Source organism: Arvicola amphibius, chromosome 7 (assembly GCF_903992535.2).
Source record: "Arvicola amphibius chromosome 7, mArvAmp1.2, whole genome shotgun sequence".
NCBI classification, from domain to species: Eukaryota; Metazoa; Chordata; class Mammalia; order Rodentia; family Cricetidae; genus Arvicola; species Arvicola amphibius.
In genome coordinates, this window is record NC_052053.1 from 93,325,363 (window position 1) to 93,337,802 (window position 12,440).

A 12,440-nucleotide genomic window follows, 5' to 3' on the forward strand; every position below is an offset into this window, starting at 1 on the left:
ATTATAACCATCAACGTGATGGCCCATCCAACACAGACCCTGTTGCTGTGTAGGCTTCTCAGATTGGTCAGACTCACCGTGGCTCCTCCCTTTCCTGCACCGAATCCTTCCAGCATCTGATCATCTGCGACTTTTACTCTGTTCCTTATTTCATGTGTGAACAAAATAAATAGATTAAATAAAAAGGAAAAGAAAACATGGCTGCTCCTGGCTTTGGTGGAGCCAGTTTATTGCCGACGTGGAAGAGCACAGTCAGAGGGAGAGACCTGGGAGAGTCTGGCATGGGCATGACCCTCAGCCAGGCCACGTGGGAAGACAGGGTAGGGAAGGAGAGGGCGAGAACCGGGTGCAGCAGCCACGAGGTACAAAGGCATAAAGAAAGTGAGTAGCCAAGATGGCTGGATTATATAGAGAAGAGCAGCCCAGCCCTCTGGGCTGGAGAGTTCAGGGTAGTAGGGGCAGGGTATGCCAACCAATAGGTCACTCTAACAAGTAGGGACTGAAGGATGCAGGTGAAACCTGGCTTCAACGGTCACTTTGATATGCTAAATAGGCACTTCAGCTGTGTTTGTCCAGCGTTTGACACCTAACTACATGCACTGCCACTTCCAACTGTTTAGACCTACCATAGAGGTGAGGACAACATTTTTTTTCTTTTTGTTTTGAGACAAGGTTCCTCCTTGTAGCCCTGGCTATCCTGGAACTCACTCTTTAGTCCAGGCTAGCCTCGAACTCAGAGATCCACCTGCCTCTGCCTCCCAAGTGCTGGGATTAAAGGTGTGCATCACCATCACCAGGCTAAAGGTTTTCAACTCCTGTAACACCAGCCATGGACTGCACTTCTAACACTTGACAGACATTTAAATAAAAATGGGCAGGGCCTAGAAGATAATTTATTCTGAATCTTTGCTAAGGTAGAAGGCAGTCTGGGTTCTGGTTTCAAGAATCTTCACAGGCTGGGCAGTGGTGGTGCAAGCCTTTAATCCCAGCACTCAGGAGGCAGAGGCAGGCAGATCTCTGTGAGTTCCAGGCCAACTTGGTCTACAGAGCTAGTGCCAGGACAGAGGCAAAGTTACAGAGAAACCCTGTCTCGAAAAACCGAAAAAAAAAAATCTTCACGGGGCAGGTATGGAGCAGAAACAGAATTATCAGTCATACAGAGCATACCACCTAGCCCGTGAGGAAAGTACTGTATTTCATTGAGGAGGAAATTAAACCCACACCGATGACACAGATCTAGCTGAACAAAAGTTATGGTGGGAATAAATCTGGGTAACTTTTTTTTCTTCTTCTGCTGCATGTCTTAAAACAACCATCGATAAAAAGTTATTTCAGTAAATGTTTGTGGAAGGGGGGGCGTCCGCCAGGTTTTCTGAGCTAGGTGACGTTTCCTCTGACACTCGTCAGTCTTGGTGTGGTGGAGAGGTGTGTGGGAAGGCACTCAGGGGCAGAGACTGGGCTAGTGTGTGTGGGCTCCTGTGGGGGAGGGGCGGGGTTGCCACTCCAGGCAGGGGAGCCAGGTTTGAGGCCTGGGTTTTCTAAGCGCACGGGCCCCAAGTCAGCCTGTGTGTGCTTTCCAGAACAACACTCCTCCAGCTGAGGTGAGGGAGACCATTACCTTGGGTTCATAGACGGAAATGCACCCTCGGAGACAGCAGAAGCCTCTACACGTGGTGCCTGGGTATCTGTTGTCATCATCCAGGGATGGAGAAGGATTGAGCACACTACTCTAAGAGGCCGCCTCTCTGGCAGGCCTCAAGGATGTCAGACAAGAGAGCCCCCCACCCCCCTTAGGGAGGTCTGGGGACAAGGGCCTCTTTGGTACCCAGGCTGGTTCACAGTCTCCTTTTCAGGTTTCATGCCCACAGTTCCTGTGTCCTCCCACCTGGCCTGTGGCCAGCCTTCCTCTATCTCCTGCACATACCTTCTTAATCCTCCCCTTCCTCCTTTGAAAAGCCTGCCTTCCCTTACAAATGCTTCCTCAAATGCGGACTTGTTATTTTTGCGTTTACCCCTTGACGGTTTCCCTCCAAAAAACCCCGGGCTGAAGGCGGGTTTCAGTGCACAGGCTCTGGTTTTATTAATCCCTTCATGGCGTGGCTGTACATTCTGCAAATGCTTGACTGGGCGCACAAGCAAGGTCATTATTGTCAGAAATCGATGAACAAGGCCAGCCTCGTTGTTAGGTGAATAGATAATTAGCCAATTTTAACTAAATCGTTAGAAGAGCACACGGGAGAATTAAGAAGTGTCACAAGACAGAAAAGCTGCTGCAACCAACTTCTCCCATTATCAGAAATTGTTCTCCAGCTATGTTTGGTAGCATACACCTAAAATTTTAGGACTTGGGAGCCCAGCAGGGCCAACAAGAACTTGAAGCCAGCCTGGATTCTTAAGTAAGTTCTACCACACCCTGGCCTACATAAAGGAATCTTATAATTAAACATAAAACCAAACCAGAAATTCTTACTGAAACCAGCATGGGTCCCAAGGCTATCACCCACTGGGCATGGCTAAGAGCCTTTGAACAAAACCTTCTCTGGGAGCTTTGTCCTTTTCCTTCCTCCCACGGTTCAAAGTCTCCATGCTGCAAAACATCTCTACAGACTCTATGGCCCAGTCGTGATTCTTCCGGATCTGCAGCTACCTTAGTGTCTCAGAGCATATTTGCACTTTTTAATTAATACCCTCATCTTTTAAGATTAGTGCATCATGTGAAACAGTTGGGCATGGCAGAAAATGTTGGGCCTCATAAGGCCCGAGCGTGAGGCCCAGTGTAATTTCCTAAGCCTAGCTCGAGTTTGGAGACCTGTCTTTGGCCATGACTTCCACGCGTGAGTGACTCAGCACCGCCCGACTCTCAGTGATGGTCATTTTCTATGCTTCCTTCCTTTCTTTAATGACGGAGGATAATATTCATAGGATAGTGGCATTGAACTCATTTTAGCCTTAGGGATTCCATATTATACTCTTCCTAATTTTCCCTCTAAGGGAACTAAGGCTCATGAAAGCCATGTATCACAGACAGCATGGGGTGGTGGAAAGATGGGACCGTGCCGGAGTCAGACCCTAGGCTCACAACCCAGCCTGGCTCCCAGACTCAGTTACTTCTCCAGGGTAAACAAGGAGGAACCCATACTCGGTGGGTCACCGTGAGGACCAGGCTGACCATGTGTGTCATGCGCCTGACCCAAGGCCTGCATGGGGTTTCTGAGGACTCAGCAAGGGAGCTTCCTGGTGCTCCTCTTCACTGGGCAGTGGGAGAGAAAAGCCGGGGAGGGGCTGGAAAGACGACTCCGGAGTTCAGAGCGATTGCTACTCCTTGCAGGACCAGGATTTGGGCCCTAGCATCCACTGGGCGGCTCACAAGCCTCTGTTGCTCCAGTTCTAAGAGATACAACACCCTCTTTTCACCTCTATGGGCACTGCACACACGTAGAGCACAGATATACATGCAGGCAAAGCACCCATACATATAAAATTTAAAAAATAAAATAAATTTAAGCAACAACGGGGCTGTAAAGATAGAACTACTAGATGGTCCTTCGGTACCATGAATATTAATTGCCCAGTTAAGAGTCATTAAATCTATTTGGGAAGCCAGTAAGAGTACTGGGAGCTAAAGGGTTAATGTCCATGTATGAATTTTTAGTTTCTGGTTCTTGATGGCACTTGGGACAGGGCTTCTCAGAGAAACCAAGCCCCTACCTAGCAGCCTGGCCTAGCAGCATGGTCTCCGGGGCTAAGTTCCCTATGGTCAGTCTCTCTGCCAACATACCTCTACTGTGAGGTGGAATTATTAAAGCTCATGTCTGGGCCTACGGCTTGGCTCTCAGTTCTCTCTGAAAACAACTGTGGTCGAGTCCACAAGTGTCACTGCTGGTCCGGACCTCTGGCCATATAACAAGGACAGTGTCCCCCTCTCCCTGTCTCAAGTCAAGGTGGCAATGCATTCAAGAGCATCTAAGATTCAGCTGTGCCATCATCTGGGGGGGGGGGAGGTCAGACCCAGAGTCAAGGAAGTGAGCCAGGTGATAAGTTTAAGAGATACTGGAGCATTAAGTAGAAGGAGACAATTCTTCTTCATCTGTGTTTGCGGTTTGGAAACTCGTCTTCCTTGAACCTGCCGTCACCTCTCCTTTGCCAGCACTGAGCTGTATGTGTACTCCTGGACTAATCCTGATGGGCTCAGGCCCTCCACTCACTTCAGGGAGGCTGAATCCCTAAACCTTCCAGACACTTGAGGACTGTGTAGTGGGGAAGGAGAAAGGAGGCTCTGAGCAATGCAACGGGCTATCATCAACCCCAGGGACTCATTTTTGTTTGCAATGGAAGTACATTAAAACATCACAGCCGGATAGTGGTAGCGCACGCCTTTAATCCCAGCACTCGGTAGGCAGAGGCAGGCAGATCTCTGTGAGTTTGAGTTCGGGGCCAGCCTGGTCTACAAGAGTTAGTTCCAGGACAGGCTCCAAAGTCACAACGAAACCCTGTCTCAAAAAATCCAAAAACAAAACAAACAAAAAAACAACCTACCAAAACAAAACAAAAAGACGTCACAGACTGAGGCCACTGTGCTTTAATCCCAGCACTCTGGAGGCAGAGGCAGTAGATTCTGAGTTCAAAGTCAGCCTGCCTGATCTACAAAGTTCCAGGGCAGCTAGGACTACACAGAGAAACCCTGTGCCGGAGAATTGTCTGTATTCTGTCAATCATGTTTTCAATAAACGCTGATTGGCCAGGCAGGAAGTATAGGTGGGTCAACCAGACAGAAAGTAGAGGCGGGCTAGGAGAACAGGAGAATTCTGGGAAGGAGGAAGCCCATTCCTCCCAGTCCTTCCCAGATCACCGAAGAAGCAAGATATGAGCTGCCTCTCTGAGAAAGGTACTGAGCCACATGGCTAACATAGATAAGAACAATGGGTTAATATAAGCTACAAGAGCTAATAAGTAGCCTGAGCTAATGGGCCAATCAGTTTATAATTAATGCAGACTCTCTGTGTGATTTTCTTTGGGACTTGCTAGCTGTAGGGTACTGGGTGGGACAGAAACCCCAACAAGCCAGCCCTCATGTTACGTGTGTGTGTGTGTGTGTGTGTGTATGTGTGTGTGGTATGGTGTGGTGTGGTGTGTGTGTGTGGTGTGTGTGTGGTGTGTGTGTGGTGTGGTGTGTGTGTGTGGTATGGTGTGGTGTGGTGTGTGTGTGTGGTGTGTGTGTGTGGTGTGTGTGTGTGTAGTGTGTGTGTGTGTGTGTGTGTGTGTGTGTGTGTGTGTGTGTAACCGCAGATTTCAGCATCCTGCATTGGAGGACACGCTGTGCTACAGTGCCCAAGGTGGCTGTTCTGGTCAGGAGAAGGCTAAACGACCTAACTCAATCCAGTGCCCGGCCTTCCTCCCCAGAGCCACAGGAGACACAGAACAATGCTTGGCTGATGAAGGACAGGATGCGGACTGGGAATGTTCCAGGTCACTCAGGCAAAAGATACTTAAGTGTAGAGTGTGTCTGGTTTTGCTGCTGGGGATGTTGGAATGGTCCTGTCAAAAGCATTTTCTCTGGGCCTCAGAGCATGCATGGGCTTGAGGACTCTGCCTCCAGAACGATCTTCCACTCTGTCACAGTCGCGAGAAGTCTCTCTTTTCATCCATGCTACGGTGTATCCTGACTTGCAGTGATAAAACGCAGTTGCCGTCAATCAATGGGATCGGCTCCTTAAAACACTCGTTTTTAAATAGCAGCTGGTGTTGACTGCGCTGCTACAGGTGTCAAGCACTTGGCCAGACGTTGTAGATCTGCTAAGTCTCCCAGTCCACACAGAAACCCACAAACGGGCACTCTTACCATGCCCATTTTACAGCTAAGGACTCAGTGCAGAGTGAGTAGCTAGCTTGCTGACAGTCACAGTTGCCTAAGGGGACAGAGCCACAATTCTAACTCAGATTCCACAGCCCCAACCCACCCTGTTGACCATGCTTGGCACAGGGAGTTCTGTTGCTGTTCTCATTTACTTTGTTTTCAACAGAACTGAGAATCTACTAAAATTCCACTCCTATCAACGCCTCTAAGCACAATGGTATAAATTATCGCGACGGAGGAGTCCACGCTGACACACCAAGTTGTTCCAAGCTTTGAACTGTGTATAATGGCACATAGCCACTATTAGAGCATCATTCCAAATAGTTGTCTGCCCTGAATACTCTCTGTTCTATGCCAGCTGTCTCCCCCCACCCAACATCTGGCAAACATGATCCTTTTACTGTCTTGAGACTTTTGCCTGCTCTGAGGCATCAGATAGCAGTTAGAATGATTCAGAAGGGCTTCAGACACTCACTCATGGCTTCAAGACTCCCCGTGTACTCTGGCTTGGTAGCTTGTGTCTTTCCGTCACTGGATAAAAGTCCATCGCCTGAACACACAACATTCTGTTTCTTCGCTCTCTGTGTTGCTTGTGAGATTGAGCAATTATGAATGACAGCTGTAAATATCTGTCTTCATTAGGGTTTCTATTGCTGTGAAGAGACATCGTGAGCCTTTACAGCATCAGGGATGGGAGGGCTCCAAATCACCCATTTTATACATGAGAAAACACACAGAGCAACGGGGCAGGGTCCTGTGCCCTCCATCAGAGGGATTCCCATTAGGCCATTTCCTTTGTGGGCAGTTGGCTCCCGTGGACAGGAGCCACACCTGACCACTTGCCATCTACCACAGAGTGTTCAGCATGGGGCCCATGGATGTCTGTGATGAGGAGAAGGAATGACCTTCCTGAGACACTTCTGCACCTTTCCAGAGAGCTGTCTGTCCTGTGACCTCTCTCTGCTCCTATCTGTAGCAGAGGAAAAGAAGGGAACTAGCATTTCAGATTCTCCATGGTGCAAAGGTCAGGGCAGAGGCCAAGTCAGACCATAAGTCTTAGCCTTGGCTCTACACATCACCCACTGAATGCCAGAGCCTATCCCCCAGCCTTCAGCTTGTTTTGTGTTTGTTGTGTGACCCTAGGCTAAGCCCTCTGCACACATGATCATATTTAGCCCTTCCTCGTGCATGCCGTGATGTGGACCTAGACACCACCATCATTCTGCAAATGAGAAAGTAGAACTCAGAAAGGTTAAGGAACTCCCTCAGGATCACACAGCTGATGGGTGCTAGAGCCAAGATGCCACTAAAGACACTTTGGTTGCTTTCTGATGTGTCGGCTGGCCTGAGCCCTGCACATAGGTGATCACGCACACACTGGCACATGAAAAGCATCCTGGGCATGCAATTTATTTGCTTTTACTTTGCATTTCATAGGGCTAAGGACTGCACCTAGGGCCTCATGCATGCTAGGTGAGCTTTCTACCTCTAAGCACACACCCAGCCCCTCAGGGAAGTTTTTCCACCAGTCTATGCAAACCATATTTGGTAAGACCCTGGAAGCTGAAGACAGGAAAGCACCAGATTGCCAGAAGCCAACCAAAAGAAAGCAATGCTCACCACAGAGGTTTGCCCACGGGGCAGCCCCTGAGGAGCACTGAGAGCTCAGGGGCACTGAGAGCTCAGCTGGAAGGTTCTTTATCTCCACCAAAAAGTAGACAGAAGCAATTGGGGTCCCTTGCACCTTGTTCTAAGGTAAACCCTAGGCGGAGAGAATGCAGCTGACCTCCAGTACACAGGCTTGAGCAATCCCCCAGTGTCATCTTCTGAGTGGTTGGAACTACAGGAAATGTATCATGGATTTTGATCTCTTTTTTTTGTTTCATGCTGTTTCTCTTTCTCCTTCCTCCCTTCCATCTTCTCCCTCTCTTCCCCTCTCTCCCTCTCTCTTTCTTTCTTGCTTTCTTTCTCTCTCTTCCTCTCCTTTTGTCTTTCTGAAACAAGACTTTACTATTGATTCCCAGCTTGGTATATAGACCAGACTAGTCTTGAACATATGCTGATCTTTCTGCCTCAATGTCCCGAATGCTTGGATTACAGGAGTGTAACACCAGCCTGGCTGGCCTGGCTTTTTTTTTTTTTAAAAAAAAATATTTATTTATTTATTATGTATACAATATTCTGTCTGTGTGTATGCTTGCAGACCAGAAGAGGGCATCAGACCCCATTACAGATGGTTGTGAGCCACCATGTGGTTGCTGGGAATTGAACTCAGGACCTTTGGAAGAGCAGGCAATACTCTTAACCTCTGAGCCATCTCTCCAGCCCTGGCCTGGCTTTTAAGTGAAAATTTTATTGATATAACATACTAACAAAAAAAAGTGTGCACAAGTATTCATTGTGCTGTTCAATCGAGTCTCACAAAGCAAATACCCTGGTGTGTCAGTCCCTTCTGGCTGTTATAAAGGATTGTCCTAGTGTGGCAGGCTGATAAACAATAGGGCTATTTCTAATGGAGTGCTGGAGGCTAGGAAATCCATGGTCAAGGGGTCAGCAGATCAGGTGTCTGGTGAGGGTGCTATGATCCATACACCTGCCTCCTCCAAAGCAGAGGGCCCAAAATTGTTCTCAAGTCATTTGCTAAAGGAATAGCCTCTTTCACGAGGACACCAACCTCCTTCTAGCTTCTAGCTCCTAGTGTTTGGATGTATGGACGGTGAGGAGAGGGGCACAGGCATCACCTACAGCTTCTAGGGACGTGATCCATTTCTTCTGGGTACCAATGTTATCGCGGTGATTGCGGGGCAGATTTAAGTGTCCCCAGAGTTCCACTGGAGACTTCTACGCTAAGATTTCTTACAATGAATTTTACATCACAGACAGATGTCCTTTCACAAAGGAGATATGACAAAAACAAACAAGAAAGCAACAGTACATCACGTACTGGAAACCACCCGTTGCTATTTTAAATACAATGTGAACCTTCTAGGAGGCAGGCTGCTATTTATTCCAGTTCATTAAGCCCCGGAAGGGGTTCCTCTTCACATCTAGAGGGGCTGGGTTTCTCCCTGGGGTATTTAGTGCAAAACTGACAATGAAGGGGGGGGCCCTCTGTCCTGGGCCACCTTTATGCTCCCTAGACTCAGCGGCTACAACTCTTGATATCTAGGCAGCTCCACCATGGGGGGCAGCGGGAAAGACGGTGTCTAATTCTAGCACAGGCTCAACCCTCAGACAACCTGGGCTCCACTCCAAGTTCCATCAGAGCCTCGCTCAGTGACCCTGGGCCAGCCACTTATTTCCTTAAGCATCAGAGCCCTCAGGTGGAAAATGAGCCACACTCTGGATGGGATCTGATCACATCAGAGGGAAATGGGGCGTGTCAAGCACTTATCACAATGCCTGCTGTGTTGAAGGACTGTTCCTTGGTCATCAGAGCCACCGAGCTCCCTCCTGGACCGTGGGCAGGAGGATAGAGCAGTCAATTCCAATCCGTTTTCAAGACCCGGAGGAAGGGAGGTGAGGTCAGGGAGTCTGGAATGGTCCTGCAGGCAGGGAGCCACCGTCACTTTCCTACAGGCTGCAGTTCTGGAGGCTTCCGCAGTGCAGGAGCTCTGGAATGTGGAGGGGCAGGGCAGGTGGGTCCAGGGGTCCAGAGACTTCTGCACCAGGCCCAGAATAACAATAGTGAAGCCCAAAGCCTGAAGTGTCCAAGCTAGTGATAATATGGTCTCCTCGTGGGGCTCTTTCCACCCAGCTGAAATCAACAGGCAGCCAGGAAGTGACTTGCTTTTGGAAACACTCAAATCGATGTGAGAGTGACTCCAGAGAGGTCACCATGACAACCGGGAGCCAGCGGCTGAGAGGATCTGAAGCCCCCTCAACCCCCACCCACTCACCAAACACTCAGCTGGTAAAGAGCCCGACTCTGGCAGCGGCAGCCATCGGTTGCGGCCCCCTGGGGTAGGAGAGGGAGCACATGGCTTGCCCATTCCTTCTTAGGGCTCCCTAGAAGCCTTCTGTGCAGGGGGTGAAAGCACTCAGGGTAATCACCCTCCCAGAATAGCCAGCTGGAAATGATCCCCTTAGGGCCTCTGGGAGCCAGGCAGGAAGCTAAGGCTGGGCTCCCCAAATCACCAGGGGAAAGACCCTCAGAATGAAGAACCTTTGTGCTGTCTCCTTCTCCACCTCGGAGTGGCCTCTCTCAGGGTTCCTCTATTTAAAACTTCATTTAGGTATTTCCAGGTAAAGGTATGGTTTAATTTTCCAGAAATTTTGAACCCTAGTGTAGCCTTTCCCTAAACTGAACCGCTAAAATTAGAGTTGGTGGTTCACAGCGAAGCTGAAGGTACAGACCTATGTCCTGGGCAAGAAAAAATATATATTTCAGCTCCCCCCTCTCCTCTCTCCCTCCTGGGCAAGAAAAAATATATATTTCAGCTCCCCCCTCTCCTCTCTCCCTCCTTCCTTCTCTTCTCCCTGTCTCCCCCAAGGTGAGACAGCGCTTTCTGTGTAGCCTTGGCTTTCCTGGAGCTCCCTCTGTAGACCAGGCTGGCCATAAACTCAGAGATCCACCTGCCTCTACCTCCCAAGTGCTGGGATTAAAGGTATGTGCCATTACACCCAATTAGGAACAATTCTCTTTCTTAACAGTGGAAATTCTGAGATCCTGGGGAGCGGGGTGTGATCAGAAGCTACAGAGAGCTGGTTTTAGGGCATGAGATGAGTAATACTCTTTACCAAGAAGACTGCATATAGTTCAGATTTAAAACTGAGCAGATCTAAGGCTCGGTTTCTCCTATGTGCTAATGCTTAGTGCTCACGGCTGTAGACACAAAGTCCGGGGCAATGCCTCAGAGCGGGACCGGTCCAGTGGGCTGTAGTCAAGTCTAGTCATGAACCAGGGCTGGTTCTGACCATCTGGATGAGGCTAGGGTGTTTATCAGCCAAACCATGTCTGACTATGGCTACTAGACAACCATAGAAAGGCTCGAGAGAAGGACCAAATTAAAAAACCAATACTTGGGTGTGGTTGTGCTTAGAATCATGTTGGAGGGAGAGGCGGAAGAGTTCTCCCAATGGGGAAACAGAAGTTGAAGGCACACTGGGTATTCGGAGTACCCTCTGCAGGGTCACAGCCTAGCCTGGAGACTCCCATCACACAGTCTGCAGAGGAAGACAGAAGAGAACTTGCTTTTCCAGCAGGGCGCCTCTTAGGTAGCAGTGGGTATTTTAATATTGATGTGGTATGAACCACGGTGTGCAAAGCTATCCTCTTCTGCTCCACAAAACAGGCCTGGCTCCTTGGAACACACCTGCAGTCCCAGCACTCAGGAGCCTGAGGCAGGAAGATCCAGAGTTGAGACCACCCTAGACTACACAAAGATCTCATCTACAAAGCCTGGCATAGCGGTTCGCACTTGCAAGCCCAGCACTAGAGAGGCTAAAGCAGGAGAATGGCCACAAGTTCAAGGTTAGCCTGGGCTAGCTCTAGCTACATGGTAAGTTCTAGGCCAGCTTGGGCTATAGAGTAAAATTCTTTTTTTTTTTTAAACAAAGAAGCCTGTCAATCAATCTACCAAATAAATAAAGCTAACTCATAAGACTAGTGCAGTGATCAGTCACAAAGGGTACTGAGCCAGATGAGTCTGCCCATCTCAGAGAGAGCACGGCTTGGCCAATCTGTCTATTAGTTGTGTGACTACCGACACCCAGTCAGACCTCAAGCATTTGTCCATGTGACGTGTTAATTCCACTTGGGCAGACCTGGAAGTTAAATGGGTCCTGCTAATGAAGTAACCAGGGACTCACAGGCGCACAAGAAATATCGTCCTTCTTTGGCAAGTCAAAAAATAGGTTCTTCCCTGTTATCACTCCCAACACCCCTAATGGCGATCTGGAGAGAGATTTTATCAGGCAAGCTGTCGGCTGCAAACAACAGAAAACCCATCCAACAGTAGCCTAAATAGGTGTTCAAATAAGGACAAGTCTAGGGACGGATACTGCTGGTTCTAGCACTGTGCAGGCTGCTGTTTGGTTCTGTTAGCCTTGCTCTCGTGGCTAACCGGTACCTCTGGCAGGTCCGCCACTAGGCAGAAAGAAGATAAGGTGAGGGGCTAGAGAGATGGCTCAGTGGTTAAGAGCATTGCCTGCTCTTCCAAAGGTCCTGAGTTCAATTCCCAGCAACCACATGGTGGCTCACAACCGTCTGTAATGGGGTCCGGTGCCCTCTTCTGGCCTACAGGCATACAAACAGACAGAACATTGTATACATAATAAATAAATAAATCTTTTTAAAAAAGATAAGGAGAAGTGCATTTCATAAATGTGAAAAAGAGTTTAATACAAACTTAACAGTCTGGGGGATCTAGGAAGGTGCTGCTGCAGAACTCCTGAGTTCTAGTTCCCAGCTCCCCTAAAATCCAGGCATACTGGTTTACACCTGTAACCCCAGCACTGGAGGCCAATCACCAAGCTCCAGATTCAATGAATGACCCTGTCTCAAAAATAGCACAAAATGCCAGGCAGTCATGGGGGCTCTTGGTGTACACCCAGGCAGATCTCTGAGTTCAAGGACAGCCTGGTC